A 17,232-nucleotide genomic window follows, 5' to 3' on the forward strand; every position below is an offset into this window, starting at 1 on the left:
AAACCCAACATTTATTTTCACTTTGAATTCCCTAAAAAGGTTTCATTAAGAACCCCACAGCAGTCCATGGGAAGTCCAACTTTAAATGGGTCACGCTTTTTATTCAAAGGAGATTAAAAGGGGGGCGGTGGCAACAGATGAATTCACAGTGACATTTTTATACCATCATAAAACACCGCTGAGACATTACTCAATAGAGGACCCAAACTGAATGCACATCCAGACCAGCGATGAATGGAATGCCATATTTAATCCGCACAGTGGCTGAGGCATTTTGCGCATACCACAGAGTTCAGTTCACACTGCCATAGAGCTTGTGCTGACCCTCTGAATACAGATCCTGAAATAAACATGGGAGTGTATAGGACACATCACTGGTCTGAGATCAGTTATCTGCATCTGCAACAAGTGATAAAATGTGCCTTCACACATCAAAACAAAACAAACAATAACATAATCCTGCCAGACCCCTTCCTTTTACTCAAAACACTTTGCATTAAAGAATAAGTCCAGATGTCAACCTGTGGGCAAATGGCTTTTAAAAGAGAACAGATGCAACACTGTGCAGTGTGTTAAAGGTCTTTCCCATCATTTGTAACAAGTCACCCCCAGCTGCTGAAAATATGAAATGACAGTAACTGGAGTAATTAATCACATGACCTAGAAAATAGCTACTTTAAATTCCAGAGACCCCAGGCCAATGAATTATCTGTGCTGGAGACATAACCATTACTTCCAATATAACAAAGGGGCCTTATTTACTATCTTCCACATGATTCTTCAGCAATTAAACAAAGATATTTTTTATTTCTAAAGACAAAGACATCTAACTGTACACCTTCAATATATCACAATGGCAAAATACATTGGCTTCATATCTCAATAACGGTGGAACAGTCTGAAATGCATTTCACAAAAACACCTCAAGTCAACATTTTTTATTCAAATTTATTTCCTTCCAACTTGGCACCTATTACGCTCCCATGGAAGGGTTTGACCCAGTAGTCACAGTTAAAAGCCTCCAGTATTTATGTAAACAGCTTTCCCCACCTCAAGTTCTTCCAAGTCAATCCAGCACAATAACTCAATACTGCTCTGATGGCATCGCTATGACCTTCTATCCACTGGAAGCATAAAATATGCATAAACTTCTACTCAAACTGTTTAAGTGTTTTACCAAAATATAAACTGAGATGATTGGTACAGATGTGTGCTGTTTTACCTCCACTGTGATGATTCCATTTTGTGCTGAACCCTCAGCATTATACCAAGGAGAGCAGAGGAGAAATGCCTGTTCAAGCAGGCCAATTCATCATACACATGAAGAACAGGTAGCACCCTTTTCATCACAGTGTCAACATTCAATATAGTACTGAGAATAAACTGTGTAGGGGGGGAAACATAAGAAGAAACATTATGCAGCCTGGCCTACCCTCCCTGTGTAAAACCCAAGGTGCTGGAGGTCATAGTGGACAGGAGAGGTGGAGCACGTGGGATGAAGGTACTGGACCACTCAAATACAACATTACGTAAGACCACATTTTCAATGCAATACGCTGAAATTATTTCCAAATGAGCAGGTTATAAATTACCTTCGCAAGACAATATTGTGAGATGTTTTTTTTTCCATTTGATTACACACTATACATTTTTCTCCAAAAGAAACGAAGCAATGCCTACACTCAGACAGATGGATACAAGCAAAGCACACTTTGCTAAGCCCATATCTGACTTTCCCTTTGTATATATCTTAAGAGAGCTGAGCTGAGGGATAAAGAATGCAAAATGAGAATCTAAAAATCCACCCATAGCAACCCCCTCCTCCCCTTGCTCCCTCTCACAGGCTTGCCTGCCACACACAGACACACACACACACACACACAGTCACACACAGACACACACACACACACACACAGACCCTCATGACAAAGGGCAATCTTTCCATTCCATATCTAAGCACTCACTCATTCTTAATATTGCAGGAGCAATGAGATGTGGGCCACATGTTTCTGATAAGCTTTACAGAGAGGAATGATGTAATAATGAGGTCATCATCCTCTGGACAGGTTCAAATGAAACAGACTGATGTGGTCCAAAACCAACACTATTGTTGAGTGAAAACCAACACTGTCAAGTGATTTCAAACCCACACATCTGCCTATGTTAAATAAAGAGCAGGAGGGCCCTGTCTGTATGGCATGTTACAGATTTGTTTTGACAAATATTATACACTATTAAAAACATTCGGAGGATGACCCATTCTTATTTCTACTGTATACAAATGACTATGATATTCATATTGATTAAAAAAGTAATAATGGTTTTCAATCTTACAAACTGTAGATGCTGCCATATAAATCTATTTTTAGTTATTTAGCTAGCTTATTTAGTTTTAGCTAGAGTAGCTAACCTATTTACTGCATTTCTAAGCCAGTAAGGTTATGCTTATTCTCTAGGCTCATGCTGGACAACACACTCCCTGCCGTAATGCAGGATATTTAAACACCCATGTTGCAACAGCTTACTGTATGCATGCCTAAAATACACAATTTAACTATCAACATAGATGTGCTGAACAGCATTAAACATACAACTATTTTGGCAAATAATAAGCCACTTAATTTTCAAACAGTCTAGTAAGCAAACATCTTGGTCAACAGCATATTATTTAACACCGTTGCATTTTCCTGAACATCTGAAATATGTACATAAAATAGGGATGTGTCACCAGATAATATGTTATGCACTGATCAGCAGTTATCATGACACATTCAGACAGGTTAAGGTCCTGACCAATGATGGCCAGTTTAGCTTTGTTCACCACTGCTGAGCAAGACTGGTAATATCTGATCAAATAATCTCGATGATTAACATCTGTCTGCATCTCAAAATTCGAGAGATACAAAAGCATGTTAGCTTGACCAGATCAGTGCTAAAATTGTACACTGACAGCTGACCAGAGCCTAATGTACGCACATCATCTTACCCAGGAGAAATTCAACTTGCCTTCGCCACACAAACACTCAAATGTAAGTTGGATGAATGCAAGCTGGCCCAATGGTGCATTCAGCGAAATGCTACAGCATAAGCGGAGGTGGAGAGAGTGGTCCCATCCATGCTGGTTCATGCAAGAGGATGATTGGATCACAATTTGTGGACAGAGATGATTATTATGCACAGTACATGAAAATACAAATCCAAATGTCCTGCAGATTGTAACAACATAGTTGTGGACTGCCCATTTAGTAAACCAATAGCACACAGTTGGTATTCTTTGGATTTCTGGGTGCATCGTTTTAGCCACAATGTGACCACAACCATGTACACTTGCTGAACTGGCTGTGCATTACTGTGTGCAATATGGTTTCCCAGTGCCTGACCCAGTCCTTGGATCCACCCTTCCAACGACAAATTATTTGTGTCATTTGGAATGGATTATCTTTTATGATCGGATTTGTACAATTGTTCATGCAGTTAGTTAGTTTGGGGAAAAGGGAGAGGCCATATTGTTTGTATGGAGAGCATACATTGAGGGGCAGCACCAAGATTGAGACACCAGTGGAAAAAAATGTTTTCTTTGAGAAAGAAATACTCTACTTTGGCCTCATAGTTTTTTTTTTGTGGTGAGTTGTGGTGTTGGGCAGGGATCTGGGGACATGGGGGAAATTAAAATAAAGATAATATTTCAATTAGAGCCATCATTTACTTTCCTCTAACAAGTTGGCAATAGCAACATCATTTTCATGCATAATTCCGTCCGGAAGGTTAACCGTTACTACTGCGCTAGTATGATAAAGACAGTATGAAGGAGATTATCTATCTATCTGTAGCCTAAAACTTTCTCTCACAGACAGACAGACTTCCAATCCATTGACTGGTGGCCATTTGCAAGAATGTACCACCACTTAATCTTCAAAAATGTAGAGCGAAGAGAAAAAATGTAGTTCTCTGATACCATGGATTCATTGTAAAATAACTTTCAGTCTCATGTCTATAACAAAGACTGTTAACACTGAAAGGCATGCTGAAGTGTATGGCATTAGGGAAAAGCAAATCAAGTTTGCAGGGGCAATGTCCTGCGGAATAAACACGGGGGAATAAAAAGCCATAGGGTTTCAACATGGCAAAATAAAATACATATATTTTGAATCTAGTAGCTTGCACCAGCCTAAGCTCTGAAAATTCCTGAAATTCCCATGAATATTGCATTTGAAGCAAATTCTTGATGAGGTGAAAAAATATAAGAACAGAAATCACAGAATACCAATAAAGACTATTTCATAACTTCTGAGTCATTGTTTAAGCCTTAATAGCTTTACTCATCACCAGCAAAGAAATGTATTGAAATACATCTGCAGTTGGTAAACTGGCAAAAGCAACAACGTCCCTTAATGTTGGTTGATATCAGATGGCACGTGTTAAAGGCAAAATCCTTAGCTTGGTCAGAAACAGCAACTCAGCTACAAGAGACAAATAGTTAACTGTCATTTTCAATCACCCCTTATCCCATGCTAAAAAGGATCCATGTGACTTTCCCTGTAATATTAACCATGAGCTTGTTAAATCTAAATTTCTCCTAACAGAAAAGCAGTGTGATGGTATGACTGAAAAATGCAATTATCCTACAATGCAACAACAATGTCGTGCAGCGCAACCAGAAACTATGCTGTTCTGTTTCTTTTCTTCTCCTCAATGTGAAATCCTGGTTAGTTTGTCCAAATCTTTTCAGCATAAATGGCAGATAAGCAAATTTTATGCAACAAAATGTCTGTCGTCCTGTAATTTAACGTGGGCGCCATCCACTTTTGTCAGTCTCATTCTAGAAAAGGATCTAGATCTGGTCATTATTATAGCATTCTTATTATTTTTATTTATTAATGTTAACTCACTGATCTGTAGAGTTTATGTAGTTATGGAGGACACCAAACATACAAGAGCGGATGTTCATCCACAATTCCTGTAAAGGAGGTTATGTTTTTACAACCAGAAAGCTAGGACTATGCTTCCAGTGGTGGTCTATCCATGGTGTCCGTGTGGCTGAAGTCCCAGGACAGGCCATTCCACACAGTAACACATAAGATCAGTCTGCTATCTGCCATGTTAATGCGGCATCAGTCCACTGTCATCTCAACAGAGTATTAGAGTGGCCTTCAAAACAGCATCACAGTAGGCCTCTTTCTTTGCTCTGTTATAATAGGTACTTGCGATGAACAAAGGCTCACCCATTTACATTAGCGATTGATAGTTTGAGGATGGGCTATGTCATGAATACACTTTGACTTTACATACACAGAGGATAGGATTGGCTTTAAATAACCAAATTAACTCACATGTGCCCCCTACAGATTCAGCACATGGTACATAACACATGGCATATGTTACACGAACATGTGAACAATAAATAAATAACACTGGACAGCCTTTCACTCACACTGAAACAGGTTCACAATTATGGTGGGAATATGCCAGACTGCAATTTACTTTTCTTTTAAATTGTAGGATTTGGACGAGCACACGCTGCTGTTGATGTTTAATTTTAAATGATATGCAATGATTTTCGAAGACTTTGGGAATGTACTTAGGCGTGTTTTCAATCGTATAACCATTTCCAGAGTGAAAATTTAAGAAGCATACAATACGGGAATGGCTCACTGCTCCCCCCTCCAAAATGACAATGAACCTCCAGATCCAAAACTGCCAGAATTTCTGCCCAACGATCTTTGCTTGAAGTTGTGCTTCCAATAAATTTCAGACCATTCTGATTGTTAACGCTCAGTGTTTCTTGTGCAATCTGAGCCAAGCTTCAGTCACTTCATCATTGTCCTCAAAAAATTCTGTCACCTGAGGCAAAGTTTGAACTTTTGATTAGCCTATATCAATGCCTGATTATGTAATTATGTCTCCAGTATGGAAGTGTAACCCAGACAAATTGGCTGGTTTCCAATCCGGAACTAGTTGTTTCAGATCCCGCTGCAGCATCTCTATTAGGTTCAAGTCAGGACTTTGACAAGGCCACTTCAAAACCTTAATTTTATTTCTTTCCAGCCATTCAGATATAGACTTGCTTTTGTGTTTTGGATCATGGTCTTGCTTCGTAACCCAATTATGCTTCAGCTTCAGCACACGGGCAAATGGCCATACATTCTCCTTAAGAATTTTCTGGTAGCCTACAGGGGAGAATTCATGGTTCCTTCAGTAATGGCAAATTGGCCGTCAACTGAATGTAATTATCAATTAAATCTGGTTAATTGAGTAACCAAGAGGGCAATTACTGTTTCACTGGATATATAACTGCCATTGTATATCCAATGTCCTGAAATAGTTAAATGTCACTCCGCGTCATTCCTTTTAAGATGCCTCTTTGCAAACTGTACAAAGCAAAGCGATTTCGGGTCAAGTAGGTATTCGGAAACAACGCCAATACAATACCAAGAAGACACGAATGCACCTTGTATAAATTAAAGATCCAATACAAGCACTTACTCCTCATTCACACTTTCCTCCCATAAGAAAAAATAAATAAATAAACGAATATCGTCCTCATGCGATGTCACATTTTTTTCCCTGAGTAAAAGTACTTCCCTTTAGTTTGTGTCCAACAATACCACATATTCCGCTGGAACAGATAGCCGGTAAACGAAGCCTCTCTATTATAAGAGCAAACTATTTTCCAAATAGCCTTGGCTAGCCTACTTAAATAACGCAACGGGCGTGTTTCTCAGAAATAGGCATGTCCGAGGCTACACCACTTAAAAATCTATGACCGCAGCAATATTCGATGACATCCTCTAAGTCTAGACATTTTCTGCATTGCAGTTTGAACATAAAAATAAGCCCTTATCACCATGCAGGTAATAAAATAAAACAACAGCATAAAAGAAATTTTAAGACATAATGACTGGGCGGGAATCAATCCAACGTTATAAGGTTGCATTAGTAGGGAACTTGAGAAAGTCGGTCGCTCTGTATTGTTTCCAGGAGCACAGTTAATTGCGTTACTTGCGTTTAAGTAGTATCTCATAGGAAAACAGTAGCCACAGAGCACCATCAACTTATCATTAATGCAATGTGGAAAAAAAACCCATTGCAGTTAGACTAATACTGACGACAAAATAATGCGAGCCACAAGCTCCAGCTGCAGAAGCTCAAAAGCTTGAATCGGCATTTCAGTTTCCAGGGCTAAACATGGAACTTTATCTGGATATAGGTCAAGTGCCAGCAGCATGCTCAATTTCTCGCACAAACGAATCAGCGAACCTAATAATAGGCCTGCAATCTAAGGTAAGAGTACACGAAAGCTTTGTGTTTCTCAGAGAGAAGTACACCCAGTCGCTATTTATTGCACTGTACACTGCTTGTAATTTACAGTACTAAAGCGTCCTCTGGTGGCAATGTTCAGGAGAATAATTTCCTCGAAGCTGGGCGCTCGCAAAGATGCGTCAGCACTAGAAGCTCACTTGGGAACGGAAGCATTGTCGAGGTGTTCGTGCCATTGTTTCATTTTATACCCCGGTGAAAATTCCATCTTGATTTCCGCCTGGTTTTAAACTGATCAAACGGTTTGGAGATTGCCAAGATTGCAGTTAACAAGATGAATGAGATAGTAGCCATGCTGACAGCAAAAATGCAGCTGGGCGTGCTTGGTACAGATAACACCATCTCATAAAAAAAAAAAAATTTCAACGTACAAAAATTCCAAGTCACTCACGCATACAAAGCACTGTCTATAACTTATTTATTCAAACTGGCAAAATCTACGCCTGCCATTACAGGTATTGATATCAAAATGACGCCAAGTTACCGTACTGCAAACAATATAGGCTATCTTGCCTCACCGAAATGAAATAAGTTGTACCCAATGTTTCCTGGATTGTTTCAAGTAACTTTCATGGCCTAATTTGGCGGGATGGCATACCTGGCATCCATATCACCAAATTCCAGATTGTAGCTGGAGCAGAAACCACAGTCCATTTTAGGCTGGTTGCACAATGTCCACTGGAGTTAATTTATCTTGAGTATCTGAAACATTACTCTGGGTTATGTGCTGAAGAGAGAACAATTAGGCCTATGACTCCGAAAAAATGTTTAATATTTGCACTCCAAAACCAAGTGGGGTAAAGGGACAGGCTCAACTGCCACACTTACAAAATAGACAACATATTATCAGCATTACACAATTAATCTTTGTATTAGGCTATATTTTTATTTTATGCATGCTATAAATTAATTGCATCATATCATGCCACCTATCAATTAAAAATGGAAGGAAACTGAACTGTAATCTACTTAAGAAAATGCTATTTGAACTTGAAACAAACACACTGATGTACAGACGGGTGACAAATTAAAAAAAAAAAAAAAAAAAAAACGAAAACAAACATAAGTGTCTTAGTAAGATGTTGGGCCACCATGAGCCACCAGAACAGCTTCAATGCACCATGGCATTGATTCTACAAGTCACTGGAACTGGAGGGATGAAACGCTGGACCCCCTCACCATAGGAGTCAAGCATTCAGACCAGACCTGGGTCAAATATGTATTTGTTTTGGATTCAAATACTTACATGTTGCAATAATGCACAAGCATCATGAGTCATCAAATGTGCGCTTTCAACCACAATTCCCGACCTTATTTACTGATGTCTTTCCTATAGCTCTAAATGCAGATGTCGCTTTAGTCACTGCTCCTATTGAAACACTAGCCAGTTGAGCAGTCTTTGTGACTGAAGCTCCTGCCATCCATGCCCCAATAATGTATCCTCATTCAAAGTCACTTGGATCTTTCCCTTTTGCCATCTTGATTCAAAATCGAGGTTAACTGGGCCTGCTCAGCATTTTTATACATGCCGCAGAGATAGGATGTTAATTGCTTAATTGTACCGTGCAATACACCTGTATGGAAGCATCTGCATTCATTATGTTTCTCCGCTCATTTATTCAGGCTTTTCCTTTAATTTGTCACCCGTTTACATAACATTACAGGCATTTGGCAGATGCTCTTATCCAGAGCCACGTACAACAAAGTGTATAACCATAGCCAGGAACAAGTGTGTTGAAAACCCTCGAGGGAAGTGCAGTGCCAAGTGCAGTGAGTTTATATACTCAATGTGTATTTTGTATAAGCTGAGGCTAACTTTTTTCCCATTTCAAAATATAACTTTAGGCTTTTTAAGCCCAATACTTAATGTAAGTAAGAATGTACAACAATATCATTGCCAAAGTTCCTAAATATATTTTCTAAACAAATAAATACAGATTGACAAGCACTGTCATCTTTGCAATACTGTATGTGAACAGAAGGAAAGTTAATCTGATACTAAAATTGGCATAGTTCAATTAATTCCACTGCATCATGAAAACATCATGGAGTCAAATATGTTTCCAAGATTCAAGATTATTCATAGTTTACAATGACAATTTTGTCAAATAATTCCAAAAGGAATAATTTAAGTGTATGCCATCACATTTTGCATCAACATATTTTGTTTCTCCTTTGCAGAAGTTCCATTACAGGAACTCTAATTACTAGATACACAAAATAACAAATAGCCCCTACTTGAATTGAGAAAGAATTCAATACAGCTATCACTGGTAATTAATGATCCCTGGTAGAGTTCAACACTGGTGAATTCCTTTGTTTGTCAGTCAAATGTAGCTCTGACTGAACTCTGTCATGGGCCATGATTAATTCATCATTTAATCAACAGTATTGCAGGGATTCCCTTCATAGCACGGGTCAGTATTGTGGGTGATTGTGAAACAGAAAAAAAAAAGTTTGGAATCTATAATGCTACCTCCCACTTCCTAGGTGGCATGATGTCTATCCTTGGGGTATTTCGCCAGAAATATGGCTTATCTTTACATTGCAAGGGCCCATACAATTATTAAAATGTACGTGATTTAAATCTGTATCTGTTGTACAAAGCTTGAGTGCTTCCTATTACAATAAAGCATAAAGACCAGCTTGGAAATTGCAGAACAAAACTCAAATTAGAGACACAGCAGACCCAAAGACTGAAAAAACAAAACAAATTATTTCCTTGTTTTCAGTCATTCTTGCGCTCAAGGAGAAATGACTCATATCCACAATATCATCAGAGACAACCCTGACATCCTGGCAACACCTGTGACAGTGAACATTGAACGCAGGATGGAGTTGACACCACTGGAATCACAGAGCAGTGTAGAAGAGTCTGCAGAAGCCATCATTTGACATAGTAGCTGTGTGCCAAACTACTGAGCAGTGTTTTCAGAGGCTTCTCAGGACAGCTAGTGGCAAGCTGTCTCAGGGACAAGGAATAACACAAGGCATTGTCACTGAAGTTCTTGCTGCTTGTGCCAAAAAGAACCTGTTCCAGAACTGCACTGTCACATGTTTGGCTTCTGTGCAGATTGCAGCTATGTGGTCGTGCTGGTGAAGATGGCATCCTCCTAGTTCAGCAGGATTCATATGCACCACTTGGCAATGCGAGAAACGGAGAAAATCACGGGGATAGTTTCCCAAAGACGTCGCTAAGTTTACCGATTTTCATAACTAGTAGTGTGAGGTGTCATTTTTCCGTCATTCGTTGTGTCCTGTGTTGTGTATAACTGACTGTATATGGAGGTCATCCTAGGTCATGCACCTGAAAGCCACCTGCCACCCCACCGACCCCACCCTCCTTGGAAGCACGTATGAGGAAACAACATTATTTATAATAATACTTGGAGTCAGCATTACGGGGCACAAGTATGAAATTAACTCAGACTTTCAACTTTCTAGAAGTTTTAGTCACCCATCAAAGGCATTCCTCGTACCGGCATGTTAAAACAATAACAATTAACAAAAACATGTTTTGTGTTCACAGATATTTGTGGCACCAAAATTGTGCTTTTCATTTTAATTTTGTGTTTTCGAATTTAAGTGCCATGTCAAATGTTCTGGCTCAGCTCTTGCAAGAAATGGTGAATGTAAATGAACAGAAAAAACGTTATACCAATAAAAAAGCTTCTGTGTTCACAGTTCTTTTAGCACCAAAAACAACTCCTGTTCTCATGTTAATTTTGTGTCTTATAATCAGAGGTGGCATTTGAAAAATTCTAAAATAAATCCAAAAATAAATAAAATTATAATATTCTGAGAATGTAGTAATCATTAAAATTGTGTATAGTTGTGCCTTTGGAGGAATTATTCCACCTAATTGTTATATGTGTATAGTGATTCATCAAAACATGTTTGTGGCAAACAAGCTTGCCACAGGCCACCGAAGTGGCTTTCCTAGGAGCCCTCCAGCCCAGAGACACAGGGAGATGATGTTCAAACAGTCCAGGTTTATTTTCAAGGTTGGCAAGATGTTACCGCCAAGGAGCAGATGTTAAAACGGTCATGACAGAGGCTTCCTTGTGAGTGGGGATGGCAGATTTAACCTGTGCGCACTGATTACCTCACTACGCACAGGTGCAGCCACTCCTGTTCCCGGGTCCAATTAGCCTGGCCAATTATCTAATTCTTAACCAATTATCCAATTGGCCAGGTCTAATTGGCTTGACCCAGGGCAGGTGTGGCTGCTTAAACCAGCCATCCCCACACCATACCCCCAACGCCAAACTGAGGCCAGGGAGAATCCCTGGCCAAAGCCTGCCTACCCAACCCCCACACTCCCAACAAAGCAAAAAAAAAAAAAAAAAAAAATACCCACACACACACTCCACTAATGATCTTTTCAGGGGCAGGTGGCCCCAGAACAGTCCAGTGCATGTCGTGACCCTCCCCTGGACGATGAGGCAGCCCTCCCCCCTCTTCCATCTCGGAGCGCAGGGAGTCCTGGGCTGCTCGGCTGGCTGGTGGGGGCGTCACCAGGTTTGGGCTGTTCCAGGGGCTGTGGTGGGGTGGCTGGGCTGGTGGGCTGGCTTCGTTGTGGCGCTGGGGACCTGGAACCCTCGTAGCTGTGGTGGCCACCAGTCGGCTCTGCTGGCAGGCTGCTGCAGGCTTACCTCCTCACGGGCTCCGGGCAAACCAACTAGGCCAAAACAAACTAAAACAACAAAAGGGACCAAAAAGGAAGCAAAACGGTGCGGCCACCACTCGTGCACCGCCCGTAGCTGACCCGCCTTCCCGGCCAAGTCCAGCTCCTCAGCGTCCCAGCTGAGGATTGCTTCCTTCCCCTCCCTGGTCATCTCCCGCTCCTCGTCTTTGGCCTGGAGGATCTTTCTGAGCCCTGTCAGGAACACATCAGCTGCCCCTCCTCCAGTGTGCCTCCTGGCTGGCCCTCCTGTGCCTCTTCCCTGTGCTGGAGCAGCCCCACGTTGGGCGCCACTGTGGCAAACAAGCCTGCCACAGGCCACCGAAGTGGCTTTCCTAGGGGCCCTCCAGCCCAGAGACACAGGGAGATGATGTTCAAACAGTCCAGGTTTAAATTCAAGATTGGCAAGATGTTACCGCCAAGGAGCAGATGTTAAAACTGTCATGACAGAGGCTTCCTTGTGTGAGTGGGGATGGCAGATTTAACCTGTGCGCACTGATTACCTCACTACGCACAGGTGCAGCCACTCCTGTTCCCGGGTCCAATTAGCCTGGCCAATTATCTAATTCTTAACCAATTATCCAATTGGCCAGGTCTAATTAGCTTGACCCAGGGCAGGTGTGGCTGCTTAAACCAGCCATCCCCACACCACAATGTTGTTTGTGAATATATACATATATATGAGTGTGGTGCATTAAGTCATATTTATATGAATACTGATGCAATCCTTGTCTTGTCATACTGACACCCCACTCTTGGACTGTATCTTGATGTGGTGAGTGGGCCTGTCTTAAAAATGCATTGCATTCAGGTTTTTTTGAATACTGTCTGTTTCATTTGTCTATGTGTATTGTGAAACACAGTTTGTTTTTTTTAGAGTGGTCTTTATCACCCATTTATCAGTTCTCCACTTAATTATTTTTGGTTTATCTGAGTGACGGACCACCTATTTTTTTTCATTCATGCCATTAAAAAAAAGAAGTTGATAATAACTTTATTCCTACCCTAGAATACATAAACATAGAGGCCATAAAGAAAATGACAGGATGTGGTTATTTACTGTAAGTCACTGAACCAGAAAGCCGGCATCCTAAAATAGCTGAAATGCCATCAGCAACAACGTGAAAGACTTGACACTGTCGTGACATAACAAGGTTTTAGAGATGCACGACCCTGAGGAAAGAGTGTCCTGCAACACTTTTGTCAGTTGAAAATACTTTTTACCTGTTTGTTTTTTTTACTAGAACAAATGCCCATGCATTTATTCTAATACCTCCCAGTTTTGCATTGCTGGCTACACAATCTGCTTGACATAACCCCTATTCCTACCTTGACACTTCCTTGGCAGAACACCATCACTCTCCTCCAGCCTCTTCCACACGCGCAACAGCACCATGGTTCGAATTTCTTCCAGTCACCTCTCTACATGATTGGGCTTAGAATTCCTAGCCCAATACTTGAGGAACAATGATATGATTGGGTCTGGATGTTGAAAGGTAGGCAATGTCTCCTTACTGTAAGATGGAAAACAGGAAGTAGAAACAAGCTCCACCATATGCAATTGCTGTGTTGAAATCAGAACAGGATATCTCAGTGTCCGAATCTATGATTTATCTGTGTCTGACATTGTACTGTCGGATGGTTTCTCCATGATACTGTCACGAGAGGGTATCATCTCCATTTCCATTCTGCGACTCTTGGTAAGTGATCTGGGACAACTGTGCAACCCAGCACTGCACCACTGCACCCAGTTCCACTGTCTGAAAATGACTAAGTGGGTTGTTGTCTGTTGCCAGTCAGATGTTCCCAGAACAGATGTACTCATACAGAATTGCCCTTAAGCCTCTATTCCTATAATAAATGGCTTAGTGAAGTCTGCATATGCCAGACCAGGGGCTGAGGTTATCTTCTGCTTCAAGGCTTGGAATGCTTCCTCACAGGCATATGTTGAGAGTGACCACTTTGATTGACTTTTGCATGGCTCAGTGCTCCCCCTTATGAAGGTGGGCAGAAATTTGAGCAAAATTATTCACAAAGCATCTATAATCCAAATGCAGTCACAGAAAATGTTGATCCCCTAAAATCTGCTTCTTAAAGTGTTGGTTGAAATGTTCCTGGTGCGTTACACAAACCAAAATGTACACCTGTGAACTCATGAAGTCCAAAAGGTGTACAAAGGTGGTCTTGTGTTGGTCTTTCTCAGCCACCAGGACTTAATTGTAGCCACCGGCAAAGTCAAAGTAGAAGACCATTTCACGCTGCACAGGATATCAAGAGGCTCCTCTTTTACAGGTACAGAGCAGGCATCGTTTTGTATCATCCTATTCAGCTGGCAGTAGTCTGGGGAATAGGCTATTGCACGTTTCATAAGTTTGTAAGACAGGAGGATTTAGGGGATTTGTACTGTATTAGTCTTCAGACTCATTTAGGTACAGAAGGCTCACAAAGTTACAGCTTCAGTTAGCAAGAGATAAGATGGCTTTTAAAGAAAGGCAGAGAGAACGTGACCATGCTTTTCACCTCCAAAAAGTGAAACTTGGGGTGAAAGAAAGAGCAGCTGACAAACCTCAAGGAACAAGATCAAGCCTCAGCAGAGTGAAAAAGACAGAGATAACGTGCACATGAAATTGAAATGGCAAAGTTAAAGGTTGCTAACTCCAACATGCCACTTGATACAGACTCCTTGTCTGGTTTTAATTTAGCACAAAACATGCAGACCATTCCACGCTTCACTGAGAAAGATGTTGATGTCTATTTTACCCTGTTTTAGTGGGTGGTAACGTGCATGAAGTGGCAAGAGGACGCATGGCCTTTACTTCTCCAAAGTGCGCTTGTAGATAAAGCACAGCAGGTATATGTAGCTTTAACACTTGAACAAAGTTCATATTATACGATTGTTAAAGAAGCTGTCTTCCAGGCTTATGAGTTTGTGCCTAAGGCAAACAGACAACAGTCCTGTGATTTCCAAAAAGCTGATTTTCATAATTATGTTGAATTTGCAAGGGAGCCGGCACGTCTGTTTAAGCGATGGTGTGCATCAGAAGACTGATCCATACTGCATGACACTGGTAGCAGCCAGTCACTGATGTTCGAGGGTATTTTCCCCTTGCCTGTCACAGCTGCCGCTGGTTAAGTGCTTGTTCAAGGTGTGACAATGGGCTGCATGAAAACTCCTTTGTACAAGGTCTTGTGAGTGTGGGAGTAAGCCCAGTCTTCCACTTTTCTTCTGGGTAATGATTCAGCAGGAGGAAAAGTCAGACTGAACCCAGTAGTCAGTGAAATTCCCAGTTGAAAGAGCACAGCGAGCTAGCCATAAATCATCTACTGTGTTCCCTGCGTGTGTGGTAACACGCACAATGGCTAACCGAGCCACTGACTGTCACACAAAAATGATTACATCTTACTTTTGTCAGAAACCTTTATGTGTGACCCTGCTGTACAACAGGAACCACTCATGTTACCTGTGAAGGCCAAAGCAAATACATAACAGTGTCTATAAAACAACTGATAGCCGACAAGTCGATAGATTCTTCTATCTCTGCCCTCTTTACTAGAAGGCATGAGGATGAGGCAGTAGATGGTGCTTCTGAGACTGATGTGGGTAAAAATGGAGTTGCGTCCCAGCTTATTTAACAGTGTCTCTTATGATGGTCTCATCATCACAAGGACAGGCCTGGCTTGGGGTCTGTTCCAGTCAGAAACAAAAAGAGCTGCAAAGCACTCTTTTGAAGTAAAACTAAAAAGCTTGATGAGGGGAGAGAAGCATGAGAACCCATGTGCGTTGGTCCCCTATATCTGTTTGGTCAGCCAGTGCTGATTGGCTGACAGGAAGCAGAGAGTCCATCCCTCATTCAAAGCTGTTGGTCAGCTCTGATGTCACACACACTGGTTTTTGTCTCCCGTACATTGGAACGGGTATGTCCCATGACACGTTCCATTGAGCCATGGAATCTTCTCAATTCCATTTTGTTGAAAAGAGGAGGAAGTGGGAGCAAATGAATGACTTACTGAAAAGGATACAGCGTGTGTACATACATTATATTACAAGTGTTGCTTGTGGCTATATGTTAATTGGAAAATTCCATCTTAACAACCTTAAGATGGTTGAGATGGTTTAGCTGTGTTTTCGACGTGTCTAGCTGGTTTTATCAGGTCAAGCAACTTAACCTGTGTGCGCTGCAATTGCAACTATAATCAATGAACAGACGCTGTGTTTGGCTGATGTGTGTTCATACTGGTTAAAATAAATATTGTCCAATGGAGACAATTAATAATAGTGGGGAAAGAGGCCTTATTGTGCAATTACATGTTTACACAAGGTCAGGAGGTATAGAAATTAGTGTTTATAAAGAGTAAGAGTCTGTGGTCTTTGTAGTTTTTTTTCCAGTTGGAAAGTGCCAAACTCTCAGAGCTGAATAGGTACAGAGTATTGCCGGCAATGTGAGGCTTTCCAGAGGACATACTGCTGACCATAACTACACAATATTCTATGAACCTAACATACATTTTCTGCTTTAATGAATTTGCTCACATAGCTCAATTTTTTAAATGAATTTATCAATTAGAATTCAGGCCACTCAAATGGAATGTTCTTCATTAGACATTGTTGAAAGTCATATCACACTTATAGAACAAAAAAAAAAAACAAATAGCATTTATTTGTTCAAAAGAGACACCATCCCTTATCAGATGTTCAGCCTATATGAAACTTATATAGTGTTGCAAGTACATGTGTAACATTTGAAATTTATATTTGTGCATTTTTGTGGGAAATCATTTTATCAGCTATGCATGGCTGTCCACATTTTAGATACCATTCAGTTCAACCCGACTTTTCTTAGAAACAAACTAGTTTGTAACTTTTCTGTTGCTTTTCCTGGAAGCACAACATATAATTAACCTCCTTCTCTCTGGCCACCATTTGAGGTGATGTGTCCTTCAAGCCAGCGTATAGCGTCTGCCTCCAACAAGTCAGGTCATTCCAAAATGTCACCTGCGACTTCTCCAGTCACTTCAATCAAGTGCAATAATGGCCACCGCGTTGTACCACAGGCTCAAGTGTCATTCAGAATGTATAACTGCTACAAGAGTTACTAAAAATACAATTCTGATGGTCATCTAGCGCTAATTTTACAGGAGAAATATCCAGTAATATCCCATCACAAGGAAAAAGGACCAAAAATAAAATGACATATTGAAAGAAGAAACAACAAGACCTCAAAAAAAATTAT

The sequence above is a fragment of the Anguilla rostrata genome, chromosome 2, assembly GCF_018555375.3.
Source record: "Anguilla rostrata isolate EN2019 chromosome 2, ASM1855537v3, whole genome shotgun sequence".
NCBI lineage: Eukaryota > Metazoa > Chordata > Actinopteri > Anguilliformes > Anguillidae > Anguilla > Anguilla rostrata.